At 39.9% G+C, this 22,473-nt stretch overlaps 1 protein-coding gene across 12 annotated transcripts in view; it reads left to right on the top strand.

The window, feature by feature from the left end:
- Positions 1–22,473, top strand: part of ANKRD12 (ankyrin repeat domain 12) — a 146,644-nt gene that overhangs the window by 22,592 nt on the left and 101,579 nt on the right. The window contains exon 1 of one of the 12 annotated variants that reach the window (XM_055368651.2): positions 9,036–9,192. The exons of the other annotated variants lie outside the window; for them this stretch is intronic. The gene's annotated coding sequence lies outside the window, so the exon portion shown is untranslated. Of the gene's footprint in view, positions 1–9,035; positions 9,193–22,473 lie in introns of those variants that run through there. 12 annotated transcript variants of the gene reach the window in all.

Genomic DNA, 22,473 nt, shown 5'->3' with positions numbered 1-22,473 from the left:
ATTACTAATTCTATATACATATCTATAATTCTGTATGTAAGTTTGTGTCTGTATTAAACTAAATAAGTTTATATTCATATTTCCAGCTGTAATCCATTACCACATTCTAGCCTTCTCCTGACTTGTCTATCTGTAACCTCCCACCCCAACAGCAAGAAATCTGGCTTCTATTCGCCATCCATTTATTTTTTTTACTTTTTTTATTTTCATTTTTTGAGATGGAGTCTTGCTCTGTCACCCAGGCTGGGGTGCAGTGGCGCAATCTTGGCTCACTGGAATCTCCGCCTCCCAGGTTCCTGCCATTCTCCTGCCTCAGCCCTCCGAGTAGCTGGGACTACAGGCGCCTGCCACCACGCCTGGCTAAATTTTTTTTTTTTTTGTATTTTTAGTAGAGACAGGGTTTCGCCGTGTTAGCCAGGATGGTCTCGATCTCCTGACCTCGTGATCCACCCGCCTCGGCCTCCCAAAGTGCTGGGATTACAGGCGTGAGCCACTGCGCCCGGCCCTTCACCATCCATTTATTAATATTTAATTGTTCATTTTCTTTATACATGTATAGTAGTTTCAGATTTTTTTTTTTCAATTATTTGAGACAGAGTCTTGCTCTGTCACCCAGGCTAGGGTACAATGTCATGACCGTAGCTTACCACAGCCTCAAACTCCTGGGCTCAAGTGATCCTCCTGCCTCAGCCTCCCAAGTAGCTGGGACTACAGATGTCCACCACCACACGCAGCTCATTTTAAAATATTTGTTACTCTTGCCCGGTGGCTCATGCCTGTAATCCCTGCACTTTGGGAGTCCGAGGTGGGCAGATCACTTGAGCTCAGGAGTTTGAGACCAGCCTGGGCAACATGGTAAAACCGTGTCTCTACCAAAAATACAAAATATTAGCTGGGTGTGGTAGCATGGGTCTGTGGTCCCAGCTACTTGGGAGGCTGAGGTGTGATCACAGCTCACTGCAACCTCAGCTGCGTGCACTCAGGTGATCCTCCCACTTCAGCCTTCTGAGTAGCTGGGACCACAGACTGTGCTGAGGCACCTGGCTAATTAAAAAACAATTTTTTTAGAGATGGGTTCTCACCAGCTCAGTCTGGTCTCAAACTCCTGGCCTCAAGTGATGCTCCTACCTTGGCCTTCCAAAGTGCCAGGATTATAGGCATGAACTCCTGTGCCCAGCTTAAACTATTTTAAGTGTATAATCCAGTGGTTTTTTTAGTATATTCACAGTGATGTGCAGCTATTGCCACTGCCTGATTCCAGAACACTTGTCATCGCCCAAAGGAAACCCTTGTACCCATTAAGCAGTCACTCCATATTTTCCCAGTCCCCTGGCAAGCACTGATGGAGCTTTCTAAAAAGTGTTTTTTTATCACTCTACTCAGATACTCTGATTCAGTAGCTCTGAAAATGAAGCTAGGGATCTGTATCTTTTTTAAAAAGTATTCTTCTTGCTTCTGGTAACCAGGCAAGTTTGCGTTATCAAGTGTTATGAGCCTAAAAGAACAGCTTATTAAATTTGAGAGTAAATTGTAATGTTCTAGAAGCAGTTAATATGAATCAAGGAGCACCTAATCAAAGCTAAAAACAGTGCCAACACAATTTGATCGTCTTTAAAAGTCAGCTTAGATAGGGTTGAAATGAGAGAAAGAAATCATTTTATAAACTGTTAGCTTGTTGCATCTGTGTTTAGATTTCAGGTAAATTTAATCTGTAGTCAGTATTCATCCATCACTCAGTTTTGGTGTATTTTGTTCTCCTTGGTTTCCCCTAGTTTTTGTTTTTTGTTTTTGTAGAGATGAGGTCTCACTATGTTGCTTAGGCTAGTTTTGAACTCCTGGGCTCAAGCAATCCTCTTGCCTTGGCCTGTGTGTGTGTGTGTTGTTGTTGTTGTTGTTGTTGTTGTTTTCCTTAAATTTTTTAAAAACTCCGGCTTACCTTAGTTCAATCAGAGGGAAGCTATCCTCCATGACCTCCAATACCTTAGTAAAACCGAGCTCTTAAAGAGTGAGTACTTATTGCCCAGTATGTAGCCATGGTAAAACTAAGTATATCTGAAAACTTAGTTGTGAAAGATTTGTAGACAGACTTTAACTTTGATCCCTTTTTGTCCTTTTTTTTTCTCAATTTCTGTTTTTATTTTATTCTATTTATTTATTTATTTTTATTGTTTTTTTGAGACAGAGTCTCGCTCTGTCACCCAGGCTGGAGTGCAGTGGCGTGATCTCGGCTCACTGCAAGCTCCGCCTCCCAGGTTCACACCATTCTCCTGCCTCAGCCTCCCGAGTAGCTGGGACCACAGGCGCCCGCCACCACGCCCGGCTAATTTTTTGTATTTTTATTAGAGACGGGGTTTCACTGAGTTAGACCAGGATGGTCTCGATCTGCTGACCTTGTGATCCGCCCGCCTTGGCCTTCCAAAGTGCTGGGATTACAGGCGTGAGCCACTGCACCTGGCCTCTGTTTTTATTTTTAATTGAAAAAAGAATTGTGTATAGTTACGGGGTACTATGTGATATGTTGATGTGTGTGTGTGTGTATATATATATATAAAATATATATATATGGAATGATTATACCAAGCTATACATTCATTACCTCTCATATATTTTGTTGCAGTGAGAACATTTACCTACATTATTTATTTATTTATAATTTTTTTTAGAGACAGGGTCTCACTCTGTTGCCAGGCTGGAGTGCAGTGACACAATCATAGTTCACTGCAGCTTTAAACTCCTGGGTGCAAGCCATCCTCCTGCTCTAGCCTCCTGAGTAGCTGCGACTACAGGGGCATGCCAGCACACCCAGCCAATTTTTTTTCCTTCAGCTTTCAAGTTATGGGGTACATGTGCAGGATGTGCAGGTTTGTTACCTAGGTAAACATATGCTGTGGTGGTTTGCTGCGCAGATCAACCCATCACCTTGGTATTAAGCCTAGCATCCATTAGCTATTCTTCCTGATGCTATCCCTCCCCCAACCCCTCCCTCCTAAAGGCCCCAGTGTGTGTGTCCCCCCCACCCCAATATGTCCATGTGTTCTCATCATTGAGCTCACACTTATAAGTGAGAACATATGGTGTTTGGTTTTCTTTTCCTGTGTTAGTTTGCTGAGGATGATAACAGCTTCCAGCTCCATCCATGTCTCTGCAAAGGACATGATCTCTTTCCTTTTTATGGCTGCATAGTATTCTGTGGTGTATGTTTACCACATTTTCTTTATCCAGTCTATCATTGATGGGCATTGGGGTTGATTCCATGTCTTGCTATTGTGAATAGTGGTGCAGTGAAGACTATACTTTCAGAGATCATTTCTATAGTTTGTGAATAGTGGTGCAGTGAAGATACACATGCATGTATCTTTGTAATAGAATGATTTATATTCCTTTGGGCATATACCTAGTAATGAGATGGCTGGGTCAAATGGTATTTCTGCCTCTAGATCTTTGAGGAATCTCCACACTGTCTTCCACAATAGTTGAACTAATTCCTAACACTCCTACTAACAGTGTAAAAGCATTCCTTTTTCTCCACAACCTCGCCAGCATCTGTTTCTGGACTTTTTAATAATCGCCATTCTGACTGGCATGAGATGGTATCTCATTGTGGTTTTGATTTGCATTTCTCTAATCAGTGATATTGAGTTTTTTTCATGTTTGTTGGCCGCATGAATTCTTTTCTCGAAAAGTGTCTGTTCATGTTCTTTGCCCACTTTTTAATGGGGTTGGTTGTTTTTTTCTTATAAATTTAAGTTCCTTGTAGACTCTGGATATTAAACGTTTGTCAGATGCACAGATTGCAAAAATTTTCTCCAATTCTGTAGGTTGTCTGTTCACTCTGATGATAGTTTCTTTTGCTGTGCAGAAGCTCCTTAGTTTAATTAGATCCCATTTGTCAATTTTTGCTTTTGTTGCAATTGTTTTTGGTGTTTTCATCGTGAAATCTTTGCCTATGCCTATGTCTGGAATGGTATTGCCTAGATTTTCTTCTAGGATTTTTATAGTTTTGGGTTTTACATTGAAGTCTTTAATCCATCTTGAGATAATTTTTGTATAAATTGTAAGGAAGGGATCCAGTTTCAATTTTTTGCATATGGCTACCCAGCTCTCCTAACACCATTTATTAAATAGGGAATCCTTTCTTCATTGCTTGTTTTTGTCAGGTTTGTCAAAGATTAGATGATTGTGGGTGTGCCATCTTATTTCTGAGTTCTCTGTTTTGTTCCATTGGTCTGTGTGTCTGTTTTTGTACCAGTACCTTGCTGTTTTGGTTACTGTAGCCCTGTAGTCTGGTAACATGATGCCTCTAGCTTTGTTCTTTTTCCTTAGGATTGTCTTGGCTATACAGGCTCTTTTTTGGTACCATATGAATTTTAAAGTAGTTTTTTTCTAATTCTGTGAAGAACGTCAATGGTAGTTTAATGGGAATAGCATTGAATCTGTAAATTACTTTGGGCAGTATAGCCATTTTCACAATATTGATTCTTCCTATCCATGAGCATGGAATGTTTTTCCGTTTGTTTGTGTCCTCTCTTATTTCCTTGACCAGTGATTTGTACTTCTCCTTGAAGGGGTCCTTCACCTCCCTTGTTAGTTGTATTCCTAGGTATTTTATTCTCTTTGTAGCAATTATGAATGGGAATTCATTCATGATTTGCGCTCTGCTTGCCTGTTGTTGCTGTATAGGAATGGTAGTGATTACTGCACACTGATTTTGTATCCTGAGATTTTGCTGAAGTTGCTTATCAGCTTAAGATGCTTTCGGGCCGAGACAATGTGATTTTCTAGATATAGGATCATGTCTTCTGCAAACAAAGGTAATTTGACTTTCTCTCTTCCTATTGGAATACCTTTATTTCTTTCTCTTGCCTGATTACCCTGGCCAGAACTTCCAATACTGTGAGAAATGGTGAGACAGCGCATCTTTGTCTTGTGCTGGTTTTCAAGGGAAATGCTTCCAGCTTTTGCCATTTAATATGATAATAGCTGTGGGTTTGTCATATATGGCTGTTATTATTTTGTGGTATGTTCCTTCCCTAGTTTATTGAGAGTTTTTAACATGAAGGGATGTTGAATTTTATGAAGGCCTTTTCTGCATCTGTTGAGATAATCATGTGGTGTCTGTCTTTAGTTCTGTGTATGTGATGAATTACATTTATTGATTTGTGTATGTTGAACCAACCTTGCATGCCAGGGGTGAAACCAACTTGATTTTTTTGTGTGTCTGTCTCCTTCAGTTCAGCTCTGATCTTGGTTATTTCTTGTCTTCTGCTAGCTTTGGTGTTTGTTTGCTCTTGGTTCTCTAATTCTTTTAGTTGTGACATTAGGTTGTTAATTTGGTATCTTCCTAGCTTTTTGATGTGGGCATTTAGTGCTATAGATTTCCTTCTTAACACCGTTTTAGCTGCATCCCAGAGATTCTAGTATGTTGTCTCTTTGCATTCGTTTCCAATAACTTCTTGATTTCTGCCTTAATTTTATTCGCCCAGGAGTCATTCAGGAGCAGGTTGTTCAGTTTACATGTAGTTATGTGGTTTTGAGTGAATTTCTTAGTCTTGAGTTCTAATTTGATTGTGCTGTGTTCTAAGAGAGTTTATTGTAATTTCAGTCCTTTTGCATTTGCTCAGGAGTGTTTTATTAATAATTGTGATTATGTAATCAAATTTAGAGTAGGTGCCATGTGGCAATGAGAAGAATATATAATCTGTTGTTTTTGAGTGGAGCGTTCTGTAGATATCTGTCAGGTCTGCTTGATCCAGAGCTGAATTTAGGTCCTGAGTATCTTTGTTAATTTTCCGTCTCTATGATTTGTCTAATATTGTCAGTGGGGTGTTAAAGTCTCCCACTATTATTATGTGTGAGTCTAAGTCTCTTTGTAGGTCTTTAAGAACTTGCTTTATGAATCTAGGTGCTCCTGTATTGGTTGCATATGTACTTAGGATAGTTACCTCTTCTCGTTGAATCGAACCTTCTACCATTATGTGATGTCGTTTGTCTTTTTTTGATCTTTGTTGTTTTCAAGTCTGTTTTGTCAGAAACTAGGATTGCGACTCCTGCTTTTTTCTGTTTTCCATTGCTTGGTAAGTTTTCCACCATCCCTTTATTTTGAGCCTATGTGTGTCTTTGCATGTGAAATGGATTTCTTTTTTTGGCGGGGGGCAATGCCTTTTTTATTGTGGTAAAATATACGTAACATAGAATTTGGCACTTTAACTATGTTTGAGTGTACAGTTCAGTAGCATTAAGTACATTCACATTGTCATGCAACCATCACCACTATTCTTCATCAGAATGTTTTCGTCATCCCAAGCTGAAACTTCATACCAATTGAACACTGACTCTGCATTCCCTCTCCCTGAGCCCCTGGCAACCACCATCCTAATTTATATCTATGAATTTGGCTATTCTAAGTACTTCACACAAGTGGAATCATATAGTATTTGTCCTTTTGTGACTGGGTTATTTCACTTGGCATAATGCCTTCTGTGTTCTTCCATGCTGTACATGACATGTATCAGAATTTCCCTCCTTCTTTTTTTATTATTATTTTTTTTATTTTATTATTATTCTACTTTAAGTTTTAGGGTACATGTGCACAACATGCAGGTTTTTTACGTATGTATACATGTGCCATGTTGGTGTGCTGCACCCATTAACTCGTCATTTAGCATTAGGTATATCTCCTAATGCTATCCCTCCCCCCTCCCCCCACCCCACAACAGTCCCTGGTGTGTGATGTTCCTCTTCCTGTGTCCATGTGTTCTCATTGTTCAGTTACCACCTATGAGTGAGAACATGGACTGTTTGGTTTTTTGTCCTTGCGATAGTTTGCTGAGAATGATGGTTTCCAGTTTCATCCATGTCCCTACAAAGGACATGAACTCATCATTTTTTATGGCTGCATCGTATTCCATGGTGTATATGTGCCACATTTTCTTAATCCAGTCTATCATTGTTGGACATTTAGGTTGGTTCCAAGTCTTTGCTGTTGTGAATAGTGCCGCAATAAACATACGTGTGCATGTGTCTTTATAGCAGCATGATTTGTAATCCTTTGGGTATATACCCAGTAATGGGATGGCTGGGTCAAATGGTATTTCTAATTCTAGATCCCTGAGGAATCGCCACACTGACTTCCACAATGGTTGAACTAGTTTACAGTCCCACCAACAGTGTAAAAGTGTTCCTGTTTCTCCACATTCTCTCTAGCACCTGTTGTTTCCTGACTTTTTAATGATTGCCATTCTAACTGGTGTGAGATGGTATCTCATTGTGGTTTTGATTTGCATTTCTCTGATGGCCAGTGATGATAAGCATTTTTTCATGTGTTTTTTGGCTGCATAAATGTCTTCTTTTGAGAAGTATCTGTTCATATCCTTCACCCACTTGTTGATGGGGTTGTTTTTTTCTTGTAAATTTGTTTGAGTTCATTGTAGATTCTGGATATTAGCCCTTTGTCAGATGAGTAGGTTGCAAAAATTTTCTCCCATTCTGTAGGTTGCCTGTTCACTCTGATGGTAGTTTCTTTTGCTGTGCAGAAGCTCTTTAGTTTAATTAGATCCCATTTGTCAATTTTGGCTTTTGTTGCCATTGCTTTTGGTGTTTTAGTCATGAAGTCCTTGCCCATGTCTGTGTCCTGAATGGTATTGCCTAGGTTTTCTTCTAGGGTTTTTATGGTTTTAGGTCTAACATGTAAGTCTTTAATCCATCTTGAATTAATTTTTGTATAGGTGTAAGGAAGGGATCCAGTTTCAGCTTCCTACATATGGCTAGCCAGTTTTCCCAGCACCGTTTATTAAATAGAGAATCCTTTCCCCATTGCTTGTTTTTGTCAGGTTTGTCAAAGATCAGATAGTTGTAAATATGCGGCATTATTTCTGAGGGCTCTGTTCTGTTCCATTGGTCTATATCTCTGTTTTGGTACCAGTACCATGCTGTTTTGGTTACTGTAGCCTTGTAGTATAGTTTGAAGTCAGGTAGCTTGATGCCTCCAGCTTTGTTCTTGTGGCTTAGGATTGACTTGGCAATGCGGGCTCTTTTTTGGTTCCATATGAACTTTAAAGTAGTTTTTTCTAATTCTGTGAAGAAAGTCATTGGTAGCTTGATGGGGATGGCATTGAATCTATAAATTACCTTGGGCAGTATGGCCGTTGTCATAATATTGATTCTTCCTACCCGTGAGCATGGAATGTTCTTCCATTTGTTTGTATCCTCTTTTATTTCATTGAGCAGTGGTTTGTAGTTCTCCTTGAAGAGGTCCTTCACATCCCTTGTAAGTTGGATTCCTAGGTATTTTATTCTCTTCGAAGCAATTGTGAATGGGAGTTCACTCATGATTTGGCTCTCTGTTTGTTTGTTATTGGTGTTTAAGAATGCTTGTGATTTTTGTACATTGATTTTGTATCCTGAGACTTTGCTGAAGTTGCTTATCAGCTTGAGGAGATTTTGGGCTGAGACCATGGGGTTTTCTAGATATACAATCATGTCATCTGCAAACAGGGACAATTTGACTTCCTCTTTTCCTAATTGAATACCCTTTATTTCCTTCTCCTGCCTGATTGCCCTGGCCAGAACTTCCAACACTGTGTTGAATAGGAGTGGTGAGGGAGGGCATCCCTGTCTTGTGCCAGTTTTCAAAGGGAATGCTTCTAGTTTTTGCCCATTCAGTATGATATTGGCTGTGGGTTTGTCATACATAGCTCTTACTGTTTTGAGATACATCCCATCAATACCTAATTTATTGAGAGTTTTTAGCATGAAGGGTTGTTGAATTTTGTCAAAGGCCTTTTCTGCATCTATTGAGATAATCATGTGGTTTTTGTCTTTGGTTCTGTTTATATGCTGGATTACATTTATTGATTTGCATATGTTGAACCAGCCTTGCATCCCAGGGATGAAGCCCACTTGATCATGGTGGATAAGCTTTTTGATGTGCTGCTGGATTCGGTTTGCCAGTATTTTATTGAGGATTTTTGCATCAGTGTTCATCAAGGATATTGGTCTAAAATTCTCTTTTTTTTGTTGTGTCTCTGCCAGGCTTTGGTATCAGGATGATGCTGGCCTCATAAAATGAGTTAGGAAGGATTCCCTCTTTTTCTATTGATTGGAATAATTTCAGAAGGATTGGTACCAGCTCCTCTTTGTACCTCTGGTAGAATTCGGCTGTGAATCCATCTGGTCCTGGACTTTTTTTCGTTGGTAAGCTATTGATTATTGCCTCAATTTCAGAGCCTGTTATTGGTCTATTCAGAGATTCAACTTCTTCCTGATTTAGTCTTGGGAGGATGTATGTGTCGAGGAATTCATCCATTTCTTCTTGATTTTCTAGTTTATTTGCATAGTGGTGTTTATAGTATTCTCTGATGGTAGTTTGTATTTCTGTGGGATTGGTGGTGATATCCCCTTTATCATTTTTTATTGCATCTATTTGATTCTTTTCTCTTTTCTTCTTTATTAGTCTTGCTAGTGGTCTATCAATTTTGTTGATCTTTTCAAAAAACCAGCTCCTGGATTCGTTAATTTTTTGAAGGGTTTTTTGTGTCTCTATTTCCTTCAGTTCTGCTCCGATCTTAGTTATTTCTTGCCTTCTGCTAGCTTTTGAATGTGTTTGCTCTTGCTTCTCTAGTTCTTTTAATTGTGATGTTAGGGTGTCAATTTTAGATCTTTCCTGCTTTCTCTTGGGGGCATTTAGTGCTATAAATTTCCCTCTACACACTGCTTTGAATGTGTCCCAGAGATTCTGGTATGTTGTGTCTTTGTTCTCGTTGGTTTCAAAGAACATCTTTATTTCTGCCTTCATTTCATTATGTACCCAGTAGTCATTCAGGAGCAGGTTGTTCAGTTTCCATGTAGTTGAGTGGTTTTGAGTGAGTTTCTTAATCCTGAATTCTAGTTTGATTGCACTGTGGTCTGAGAGTTTGTTATAATTTCTGTTCTTTTACATTTGCTGTGGAGTGCTTTACTTCCAACTATGGTCAGTTTTGGAGTACGTGTGGTGCTGAAAAGAATGTATATGCTGTTGATTTGGGGTGGAGAGTTCTGTAGATGTCTGTGAGGTCCACTTGGTGCAGAGCTGAGTTCAGTTCCTGGATATCCTTGTTAACTTTCTGTCTCGTTGATCTGTCTAATGTTGAAAGTGGGGTGTTAAAGTCTCCCATTATTGTGTGGGAGTTTAAGTCTCTTTGTAGGTCACTAAGGACTTGCTTTATGAATCTGGGTTCTCCTGTATTGGATGCATATATATTTAGGATAGTTAGCTCTTCTTGTTGAATTGATCCCTTTACCATTCTGTAATGGCCTTCTTTGTCTCTTTTGATCTTTGTTGGTTTCAAGTCTGTTTTATCTGAGACTAGGATTGCAACCCCTGCCTTTTTTTGTTTTCCATTTGCTTGGTAGCTCTTCCTCCATCACTTTATTTTGAGCCTATGTGTGTCTCTGCACGTGAGTTGGGTTTCCTGAATACAGCACACTGATGGGTCTTGACTCTTTATCCAATTTGCCAGTCTGTGTCTTTTAATTGGAGCATTTAGTCCATTTACATTTAAGGTTAATATTGTTATGTGTGAATTTGATCCTGTCATTATGATGTTAGCTGGTTATTTTGCTCGTTAGTTGATGCAATTTCTTCCTAGCATTGATGGTCTTTACAATTTGGCATGTTTTTACAGTGGCTGGTACCGGTTGTTCCTTTCTATGTTTAGTGCTTCCTTCAGGAGCTCTTTTAGGGCAGGCCTGGTAGTGACAAAATCTCTCAGCATTTGCTTGTCTGTAAAGTATTTTATTTCTCCTTCACTTATGAAGCTTAGTTTGGCTGGATATGAAATTCTGGGTTGAAAATTATTTTCTTTAAGAATGTTGAATATTGGTCCCCACTCTCTTCTGGCTTGTAGAGTTTCTGCTGAGAGATCAGGTGTTAATCTGATGGGCTTCCCTTTGTGGGTAACCCAACCTTTCTCTCTGGCTGCCCTTAACATTTTTTCCTTCATTTCAACTTTGGTGAATCTGACAATTATGTGTCTTGGAGTTGCTCTTCTCGAGGAGTATCTTTGTGGTGTTCTCTGTATTTCCTGAATTTGAATGTTGGCCTGCCTTGCTAGATTGGGGAAGTTCTCCTGGATAATATCCTGCAGAGTGTTTTCCAACTTGGTTCCATTCTCCCTGTCACTTTCAGGTAAACCAGTCAGAGGTAGATTTGGTCTTTTCACAAAGTCCCATATTTCTTGGAGGTTTTGTTTGTTTCTTTTTATTCTTTTTTCTCTAAACTTCTTGCTTCATTTCATTCGTTTGATCTTCCATCACTTATACCCTTTCTTCCAGTTGATCGCATCGGCTGCTGAGACTTCTGCATTCGTCACGTAGCTCTGGTGCCTTGGTCTTCAGCTCCATCAGGTCCTTTAAGGACTTCTCTGCATTGGTTATTCTAGTTATCCATTCGTCACATTTTTTTTCAAAGCTTTTAACTTCTTTGCCATTGGTTTGAATTTCCTCTTGTAGCTCGGAGTAGTTTGATCTTCTGAAGCCTTCTTCTCTCAACTTTTCAAAGTCGTTCTCCCTCCAGCTTTGTTCCGTTGCTGGTGAGGAGCTGCATTCCTTTGGAGGAGGAGAGGCGCTCTGATTTTTAGAGTTTCCAGTTTTTCTGCTCTGTTTTTTTCCCGTCTTTGTGGTTTTATCTACCTTTGGTCTTTGATGATGGTGACGTACAGATGGGTTTTTGGTGTGGATGTCCTTTCTGTTTGTTAGTTTTCCTTCTAACAGACGGGACCCTCAGCTGCAGATCTGTTGGAGTTTGCTAGAGGTCCACTCCAGACCCTGTTTGCCTGGGTTTCAGCAGCGGTGGCTGCAGAAGCGCAGATGTTGGTGAACCGCAAATGCTGCTGCCTGATTGTTCCTCTGGAAGTTTTGTCTCAGAGGAGTACCTGGCCGTGTGAGGTGTCAGTCTGCCCCTACTGGGGGTGCCTCCCAGTTAGGCTACTCGGGGGTCAAGGACCCACTTGAGGAGGCAGTCTGCCTGTTGTCAGATCTCAAGCTGTGTGCTGGGAGAACCACCACTGTCTTCAAAGCTCAGTTGGAAATGCAGGAATCACCCGTCTTCTGCGTCGCTGATGCCGGGAGCTGTAGACCGGAGCTGTTCCTATTTGGCCATCTTGGCTCCTCCAAGCATGAAATGGATTTCTTGAAGATAGCATACTGATGGGTCTTGACTCTATACATTTTGCCATTCTGTGTCTTTTAATTGGGGCATTTAGCCCATTTACATTTAAGGTGAATATTGTTATGTGTGAATTTGATCCTGTCATCATGATGCTAGCTGGTTATTTGTTAGACTTGTTTATGTGGTTGCTTCATAGTGTCACTCGTCTGTGTACTTCAGTGTGTTTTGTAGTGGCTGGCAGCGGAAAGGAAAGTTTTTCCTTTCCATATTTAGTGCTTCTTTCGGGAGCTCTTTCAAGACAATGATGAATACCCTCAGCGTTTGCTCATTTGAAAAGAATCTTATTTCTCCTTTGCTTATTAAGCTTAGTTTGGCTGGATATGAAATTCCGGGTTGGAAATTCTTTAAGAATGTTGAGGCCAGGTGCAGTGGCTCACGCCTGTAATCCCATCACTTTTGGAGGCTGAGGTGGGTAGATACCTGAGGTCCGGAGTTCAAGACCAGCCTAGTCAACATGGCAAAACCCCATCTGTACTAAAAATACAAAAATCGGCCGGGTGTGGTGGCATACACCTGTAATCCTGGCTACTTGGGAGGCTGAGGCAGGAGAATCACTTGAACCCGGGAGGTGGAGGTTGCAATGAGCTGGGATCGCACCATTGTACTCTATCCTGGGCAGGAAGAGTGAAATGAAGCTCCACCTCAGAAAAAAAAAAAAGAATGTTGAATATTGGTCCCCAGTCTTTTTTGGCTAGTAGGGTTTCCACTGAGAGGTCTGCTGTTAGTCTGATGTGTTTCCCTTTGTAGGTGGCCTGGCCTTTCTCTCTGGCTGCCCTTAACATTTTTTCTTTCATTTTGACCTTGGAGAATCTGATGATTATGTTTCTTGGGATTGATCATCTTACTGGGGTTCTCTGGATTTCCTGAATTTGAATGTTGGCCCTTCTTGCTAGGTTGGGGAAGTTCTCCTGGATGATATCCTGAAGTATGTTTTCTAATTTGATTCCATTCTTCTCATCTCTTTCAGGCACCCCAATCAGTCATATAGGTTTGGTCTTTTTACATAGTCCCATAGTTCTCGAGGTTTTGTTCATTCCTTTTCATTCTTTTTTCTCTATTCTTGTTTGCCTATCTTATTTCAGAAAGACAGTTTTCAAGCCCTGAGATTCTTTTCTCTGCTTGGTCTATTCTGCTATTGATACTTGTGGTTGCATTGTGAATTTCTCATCTTGTGTTTCTCAGCTCCATCAGGTCAGTTATGCTCCTCTCTAAACTGGCTAAACTGTTTAGAAGCTCCTCCATTTTATCATGATTCTTAGCTTCTTTGCATTGGGTTGCAACATGCTACTTTAGCTCAGCCAAGTTCATTATCACCCACCTTCTGAAGCCTACTTCTATCAGTTCAGCCATCTCAGCCTCAGCCGAGTTCTGTCCCCTTGCTGAAGAGGTGTTGTGGTCATTTAGAGAAGAGGCACTCTGGCTTTTTGAGTTTTCAGCGTTTTTTGCATTATTTCTCATCTTTGTGGGCTTATCTACCTTTGATTTTTGAGGTTGCTGATCTTTTTTTTTTGTTTTTTGTTTTTTTGTTTTTGTTTTTTGAGACGGAGTCTCGCCCTGTTGCCCAGGCTAGAGTACAGTGGCACAATCTCAGCTTACTGCAACCTCAACCTCGTGATCTGCCCATTTCAGTCTCCCAAAGTGCTGGGATTATAGGCGTGAGCCACTCTGCCCAGCTGAGGTTGCTGATTTTTTTTTTTTTTTTTTGAGACTGAGTTTAGCTCTATCACCCAGGCTGGAGTGCAGTGGCACAATATTGGCTCACTGCAACCTCCACCTCCCAGGTTCAAGCCGTTCTCATGCCTCAGCCTCCAGAGTAGCTGGGATTACAGGCGCCTGCCACCATGCCCGGCTAATTTTTGTATTTTTAGTAGAGATGGGGCTTCACAATGTTGGCCAGGCTGGTCTCAAACTTCTGATCTCAGGTGATCCACCCTCCTCGGCCTCCCAAAGTGCTGAGATTACAGGCATGAGCCACCACGCCTGGCCAGTTGCTGACCTTTAAATGGGGTTTTTGTGGTGTCTTTTTTGTTAATACTCTTGTTGTTGTTTTCTGTTTTTCTTTTAACAGTCAGTGTACTTTTCCATAGGGCTGCTGTAGTTTGCTGGGGGATTGCTACAGACCCTAGTTGTCTTGGTCTTTCCTTTACCTGTAGGTATATCACCAGTGAAGGCTGTGAAACAGCTAAGATGGCAGCCTGCTCCTTCCCCTGGGAGCTCCATCCCGGTGGGGTGGTGGGGGGTGGGTAGGGGGGGGCAGTACTGACCTGTTGCCAGCCTGGACGCTGCTGTAGAAGGTGTCTGGAGATCCCCGTTAGGAGGTCTCACCCAATCAGGAGGGACAGGATCAGGGACCTGCTTAAAGAAGCAGTCTGGTTGCTTTTTGGTAGATCAGGTGTGCTGCATTGGGGGTAACCGTTCCTTGCCCAGACTGCCTGGACTCTCCAGACCCAGCCAGCTTAGAAAGGTTGAGTCATTCGTGTACCCTAAAACTTAAAGTATAAAAAAATAAGAAGAAGAAAGGCTTAGTCAACTGAACCGCAGAGACATTGGCCACTCCTCCCCCTAGGGGCTTGTCCCAGGGAGAGATCAGAGTACTGTTCATATAACCCTGGCTGGAGTTGCTGAAATTCCCGCAGGGAGGCCTCACCCAGTGAGGAGGGATGGATTGGGGTCCCACTTAAAAGATCAGTCTGGCCACGATCTGGCACAGCAGCTGTGCTGCCCTGTGAGGGACTCCTCCTCATCAGGACCACCTGGATTCTTGGGAGCAGGCTAGAACAGCTGGGTCAACTGAACTGCAGAAATGGCAGCCCCCCCTCCCCCTGGGAACTCATCCATTTTAGGCAGTCTCTAGCCTGTTGCACTGGCTGGCTAGAATTCCAAGCCAGTGGGTTGAGGTGCCATGGAAGTGAGGCCCGTAGAATGACACTGCTTGGTTCCCAGGATTCAGCCCTCTTCCTAGGGGAGGGTACGGATGGATTTCTCACCTTGCTGGGATTCCCAAGGGTGGAGTCTGTAAAACTCCTGGGTTTACGTGTGAGCCTGAGCAACTGCTCTGCCAAGACTCCGCACAGCTCTGTATATTGGACCTAAGTAAGGCCCTGGTGGCCTGGGTTCATGAGGGGATCTCCTGATCCATGGTTGCAAAGATCCGTAGGAGAAGTGTGGTTTCCTGAGTGGGGTTACACAATCACTCACCGCTTCCCTTGGCTGGGGGTGGGGGTTCCTTTGGCTCCCCAGTGCTCCTGGGTGGGCCATTGCCACACCCTGCTTTTTTCGTTGTCTGTGGGTCATGCCATCCTCCTAATCAGTCCCAGTGTGAGAACCTGGACATTTCAGTTGAAGGTGCTGAATTCACTTGCTGTTGTCATTCTTCTCTATGAGAGCCATCTTGTTTCTAATCGGCTATCTTGGCCCCTCCTGCCCCCTTCTTGTCTTACAGGTGGAAACTGAGGAATAATCCCAGTGCTTTGTGAAACTGCTGTGAAGAATTTTCAAGTCAAACTTAAGTTGGAAGATAGTGACTAGAGCAAACAGACCAAAGCATTTATTTATTTATTTATTTATTTATTTATTTATTTATTTATTTATTTAATTTGTTCATTCCTGAGACAGAGTCTTGCTTTGTTGCCCGGGCTGGAGTGCAGTGGTGTGATCTCGACTCACTGCAACCTCCACCACCCAGATTCAAGCAACTCTCCTGCCTAAGCCTCCGCAGTAGCTGGGAATACAGGCGTGTGTCACCACTCCTGCCTAATTTTTTGTATGACCAAAGCATTTAAAGCATTGATTCTGAGGGCCTGGAACTCACTAAATGCTGCCAGACTCTAAAGTGATCTCAAAATAGACTTTCTGTAGTTGGAATACTTCTGTAGATATTCACTTGTATTATACATGTGCAGTCTCCATGTTTGTAGCATTCAGATATGCAAATTCTATTATTTCTGTTCCCCATAGTCCTCTAGGCCACATTGACAACTAGAGGTGTTTTTTTCTCTCAGCCCTATCTTCTAAATAGTCTGAGTTGTCTTTCTCTGTTATTGGATTTTCTCCCCGATTCTCCCTCCTTTTGTCAGTGTTCAGTAGTTTTTCCTCCACAGAAATGGTCCCAAGGCTTCTTTCCTTCTTGATCACTTGATCAGTTTTTCAAAGGCTCCTCTTTTTTTTTTTTTTTTTTTTTTGAGACAGTCTCTGTCACGCAGGCTGGAGTGCAGTGGCACTATCTCGGCTCACTGCAAATTCTGCCTTGCTGGTTCAAGCAGTTCTCAAGCCTTAGCCTCCTGAGTAGCTAGGATTATAGGCAGGTGCCACCATGCCCAGCTAATTTTTCGTATTTTAGTAGAGATGGGGTTTCACCATGTTGCCCAGGCTGGTCTTGAACTCCTGAGCTCAGGCAGTCTGCCTGCCTTGGCCTCCCAAAGTGCTAGAATTACAGGTGTGAGCCACCACACTCAGCCAGAACCTCTTTTGACAAAGTTCAGCCTCATCCTATAGGTGATTTTGTACTCTGCTAAGATAAAATTTTCTCCAAATTGTTAGGCTTAGGATAAAGGACAATTTATGAACAAAAAAAACTCTTTGTTTCCTGAACAGTCAATTTAGTTATTGTACTAAGAAGTCTGTCAAACAAGACTTGTTGTATTGCAGTCACCTCAGCTTTCAAGAAGGATGTTTATCTGTGTATCATTGCTATTGTCTTGAGTTGTGTTTTTTGATTCTGCTGGTCTTGTTATTATAACTTAGCATTAGTTTAGTGATGTTGCTAAGATAATGACATTGATTATCTGTGAGGAGTCACAGATAGGTGAACATTTTTGTTTGCCTAATATCTTTGAATGATAGAAAATTTTAGTTTTGGTTATAATTTTGAATGAGTTGGAAAACAGACAAAACACTGTTCTATTTTTTTTTTGAGACTGGGTCTGGCTCTGTCACCCAGGTTGGAGTAGCTCTGTTGCCCAGGCCAGAGTGCAGTGGTGCGACCTCACCTTACTGCAACCTCTGCTTCCCAGGCTCAGGGAGTCTTCCCACCTCAGCCTCCCCAGTAGCTGGGACTACAGGCACATACCACCATGGCCAGCTAATTTTTTAATTTTTTGTAGAGGCGGGGTTTCACCATGTTGCCCAGACTGCTCTTAAACTCCTGAGCTCAAGCAGTCTGTCTGCCTCAGCCTCCCAAAGTGCTGGGATTACCAGTGTGAACCTCTGTGCCCAGCCCAAACTCGGTTCTTAAGGTGCTTATACTTAAAAAAAAGAAAAAAAAAGGCATCTGTACATCTTCTTTACCCAAATGATGTTTAGTTTACACTAGAGTTTTTGATGTACGTATCTTGGTACCTCAGAATAGCAACTAGAATGTTTTGCCTTCATTATAAACAAAATTATTTAGAAATAGCAGTGGTGTTAAACAATATATTTTTAGTATCTCTTGAGTGATCCCAAGTAGTAATGCCATTTAAAAAAAAAGACACCAAGAGAATACTGGGTTATTTTGTTTTAGAAGAAGATATATTTTACTGCTGTAAATTAGAGTGGAAAACTGTCTTATGGCATACATTTAGAGGATGTTAATCCTGGAAGTCAGTTGCTGTTCGATACATAGACTCTTTGGTCTGTAAGGAGCAAGAACATACTAATTTTAAGGGAAGAAACATCTCCGAAGGCAGAATAGAATCTATAAACTGCATCATTTAGCCATTGGATAACAAAGTCTACAGTAGAGCTTGCAGCTGGTTGGCTTAAACAGGAAAGTAGCCCTGAACAAGTATTAATATACTCTGTGCAGCCCTTAGGGCATGGAAATTGAAGTGCAAGCAGTGTAATAGCCACCGAGATTGTTATACAGAGAATGGAGGAATATGAAGGACTCTTCTTAGCCATATGAAGATAACACCAAGTATTTTCATTTAGCAAGTGGCCGTACCGCTATGCATCATTGCCCGTCCCCTCTCTCCCTCCAGCCACATATGAGAGTTCCAGTTTCTCACCAACATTTGGTCTTCTTAGTCTTTAATTTTAACCATTCTGTTGGGTGACATCTCATTTTTTTATTTTAAAATTTTAATCGTTTAATTGACCCATAATATTTGTACATATTTAGGGGATACATCTGATGTTTTGTTCTGTGCATAGAACATGTAATGATCGAGTCAGATTATTTAGGATATTCATCACTGAGTATTTGTCAATTCTGCGTTGGGAACATTTCAGAATGTTCCCAAATAGCTGTCTACTAGTTATTTTGAGATATATGACCTATTGTTGTTAATTATAGTCACCCTACTGTGCTGTCAAACATTAGAACTTATTTCTTCTATTTATGTTTCTACCCTTTAATCAACCTCTCTTCATCCCCCACCCTCCACACGTACCCTTCCTAGCCTCTGGTATCTATCATTCTCTCTACTTTCGTGAGATCAACTTTTTTTAGCTCTCACATATGAGTGAGAACATCTCATTATTAATTTTCCTGGTGACTAATGAGGTTGTGCATCTTTTCCTGTGCTTATTTGCCATTCATTATATGTTATTTGCTGAACTGTTAAAATCTTTTACTCACTTTTAAATTGGGTTGTTTATCTTATTGATTCATAAGAGTTATTTATATGTTCTGGATATAAGTCTTTAGAATTATATAATCTGGATAGAAGTCCTTTATAAAGATGTGATTTGCAAGTATTTTCTGCCAGTATGGCTGGCTTTTCATTTTCTTAACACCTTAACAGGGTAATTTAAAGAGCAGAAGTTTTTGTGAAGTCTAATTTATCCATTTTTTGCTTTCATAATTTCTGCTTTTCATTACCTATTTAAGAAATCTTTGTCTAATCCAAGGCCACTAAAATACTCTGTTTTCTGCTAGAAGTGGTGTAGTTTTAGCTCATAAATTTAGGTTTATGATGCATTTTGAGGTTAATTTTTCTCTGTGGAGTGAGGTAAGGATCAAGGTTCTCTCTCTCTCTCTCTTTTGTTTTTTGCATTTGGATATACAGTTTTTCCAAGACCGTTTATTGAAAGGAATATATCCTTTTCCTAGTGAATTACATTGACAGATTTGTTGAAAATCTGTTGGATTGGATGTATATGTGTAGATCTGTTTCTGGACTTTCCATTCTGTTCTGTTAATCTGTAAGTCTGTCTTTACATTAGTAAACACTGTCTTGCTTACTGTATCTTTGTTAGTAACGTGGAAGTCAGGTAATGTGAGTCTACCAATTAATTTTTTCCCAACATTATTTGGACTTTTCTAGGTTCTTAACATTTTCATATACATTATAGAAACAATTTGTCAGTTTCCATCAAAAACAAAAAAATAGATCCTGGAAATTTGACTAGGATTGCCTTGAATTTATAGAGCAATTTGGAGAGACTGACATTTTAACGACATTGCATCTTCTGATTCATGAGCATGGCATATCTTTCCATATATTTAGATCTTTTTTCACTTCTTTCCAAAGTGTTTTTGTATTTGTCATTGTACAGTCTTATATACTTTTGTTATATTTATCCCTGAGAATTTAGTGGTTTTGATGCTATCATAGGTTATATTTTAAATTTTAATTTCTGATTGCTTATTGCTAGTATGTAGAAAAATTTTTTTCACATATTCACCATGTATTCTTATACATATTTTGTTATATTATCCCTAAGAATTTAGTATTTCTGATGCTGTTGTAGGTTGTATTTTTAATTTTAATTTCTAATTGCTTATTGCTAATATGTAGAAATAATTTTTATATATTGACCATGTATTCTATGTCCTTCCTATACGCATGTATTAGTTCTAATAGCTTCTTTGTAGATATCTTTGCTTGTCTACATAGATTATCATGGTATCTGGAAATAAGGCCTGTTTTACCACTTTCCAAGTTGTATGCCTTTTTTTTCTTGCCTTATTGAACTTACATAGGACCACCAGTAAGTAGTACAGTGTTGAATAGGAATGGTAAAAGAGAACCCAACATCCATGCCTCATTGTTGATCTTAGAAGAGAAAGCATTCACGTTCCCTTCTAATTCTGGTTTGCTGAGAGTTGTTTATTATTAATGGGTATTGAATGTTAGCTAACACATTTTATCTTACCTGTTGAGATGGTCATATATTTTTATGGTTTGAATTAATACACTAAATTACATAGTTTGATTTTTTTGAGGGGGGCAGGGGCAGGGCCTCATTCTGTCACCCAGAATGGAGTGCAGTGGCATGATCATGGCTCACTGCAGCCTCGATCTCCTGGGCTCAAGCAATCCTCCCACCTCAGCCTCCTGAGTAGCTGGGACCACCTGCACGGACCAGCATGCCCAGCTAATTTTTGTATTTTTAGTAGAGGTGGTGTTTCGCCATGTTGTCCTCAGGCTGGTCTTGAACTTTTAGGCTCTAGCTGTCTGCCCACCTTAGCCTCCCAAAGTGCTGGGATTACAGGTGTGAGCTCCCATACTTGGCCTGGTTTAATTTCTTTATTGTCTGCTAGCAAACTTTGTATGGTTTTAATTAAATTTGTTAAAGTTTGTTTTATGACACAGAATGTGGCCTATCTTGGGGAATATTCTGTGTGCCCTTGAAAGAGTATTCTGTTGTTGAGCAGATATTTCTGTAAACATCAATTAGAACCAACTGATTAACGGTGTTTTTCTGTTCTTATGTAATCCTTGCTGATGTTATGTCAATAAAAAGTATAATAGTTGAAGCCTCCAGCTGTAGTTATGAATTTATCTATTTTGTCTATCAGTTGGCTGTTTTTGTTTCATGTATTTTGAAGCTCTGTTGTTGGTTGCATACATATGTCAGATTGGTGTGTTGTCTTAGTGTATTGACCCCTTTATCAATATGTAGTATATAATGTCCCTCTTCGTTCTGAAGTCTGTTTTGTTGATGTTGTTAATATAGCCACTCAAGCTTGCTTTCTTTCTAAGCACTTGGAAACTCAAGTACTTCCATGGGTTCTTTTTCCATTCTTTTATTTTAACCTACCTATTATTATATTTGAAGCAAACTTCTTGTTGGTTTTTTTCCCACTTTCTGGCATTCTCTGTCTTTTGGTGTGTTTAAGCCATTTGTGTTTTATATTATTATTAATATTTGGGCTTAGGTCTATATCATTTTATAATTTTGTTCTTTCTGTTTTTCATTGTTCAATTTTTCTTTTCCTGCCTTTCATTGGATTATTTGTACATTATTTAATATTCCATTTTAATTTACCTAGTGTGATTTGTGTTACTTTTTGTATAGTTATTATATAGTGATTGCTTTAGGGATTACAGTATACATCTTGCACCCAGAAGCTAACTCAGTATTAAATGCTTAATATTAGTTGATTGAAGGAATATTTTTGGAATCCAATTGTGATTTTTATTGTTACTGCTGGCATTTTTCTAAATAGTTATTGAAAAATGGTGTAAGCTTTTCCTTACATAGAATCTATTTAATATAATATTGCCCTGTAGAATTTTCTCAAAAAATATTTGACACTCCTTTAGTTCACTAACAACTTGCTTTGCTTCATCTACAAAGGAGACATTGTTTTATCTTCATAGTCTCACTTAGGCTGATGTTTATATGTATTGTATAGCTCAGTTTTGCTTTTGAGCCAGTCTTTTTGTTTTTATGTGGCTCATAACTTTAACTCCATAAGCTTTACCAGTGGCTAGCTTTGAGGGCAGTGCTATGTTTAAATTATTGTTTATATGTTAATGAAATGGTTGAATGGCCCCAAGGTAAGTTCTGCTTCTTGAGTGTAATGTCAAAAAAGTTTCTTAATTTCTTTAAGTTTGTTTCCTCCTCTATAAAATGAAAGATTTGAACCATTTTTCTTTGGTAGTTTTTTGTGTTGTGTAATGTATTCTGATTTAATTATTTCCAGATTAATATGGTTTTGATAATTTACAAATTAGCTCAGTTTATTTAAGGGATTTTTGGTTTTGTTTCTATCAAAACGAAAGAAATTTTAAAGCACCAGCGGGACAGCAGATTTTACTAATACTCTGTTCAAGGTGTCTGAGTTTTAATAATTTACATAGATACTAGAATGACAGCTAACTTAGATCTATGATATCCATCTGTAGGAGATTTATAGCATGAAAGAGTTCAAAGTAATCTTGTCAGTCATTCTGCTTCTTGTTGTAGCCCAAGTAATACTCCCCTTGGCCAGCAGCCTCAATCTAGCCCAGTGCTGTGCAGTAGACCTTTCTGTTACTACTTAAATGTGTATCTATGCTGTATAGTACAGTGGCTAGTTTAATTTCATTTTAATTAATTTTAAATTGCCACATGTA

This window comes from Gorilla gorilla, chromosome 17 (assembly GCF_029281585.2).
Source record: "Gorilla gorilla gorilla isolate KB3781 chromosome 17, NHGRI_mGorGor1-v2.1_pri, whole genome shotgun sequence".
NCBI lineage: Eukaryota > Metazoa > Chordata > Mammalia > Primates > Hominidae > Gorilla > Gorilla gorilla.
Note: the sequence above shows the minus strand (reverse complement) of the source record. Positions and strands in the feature narration are given on the sequence as shown.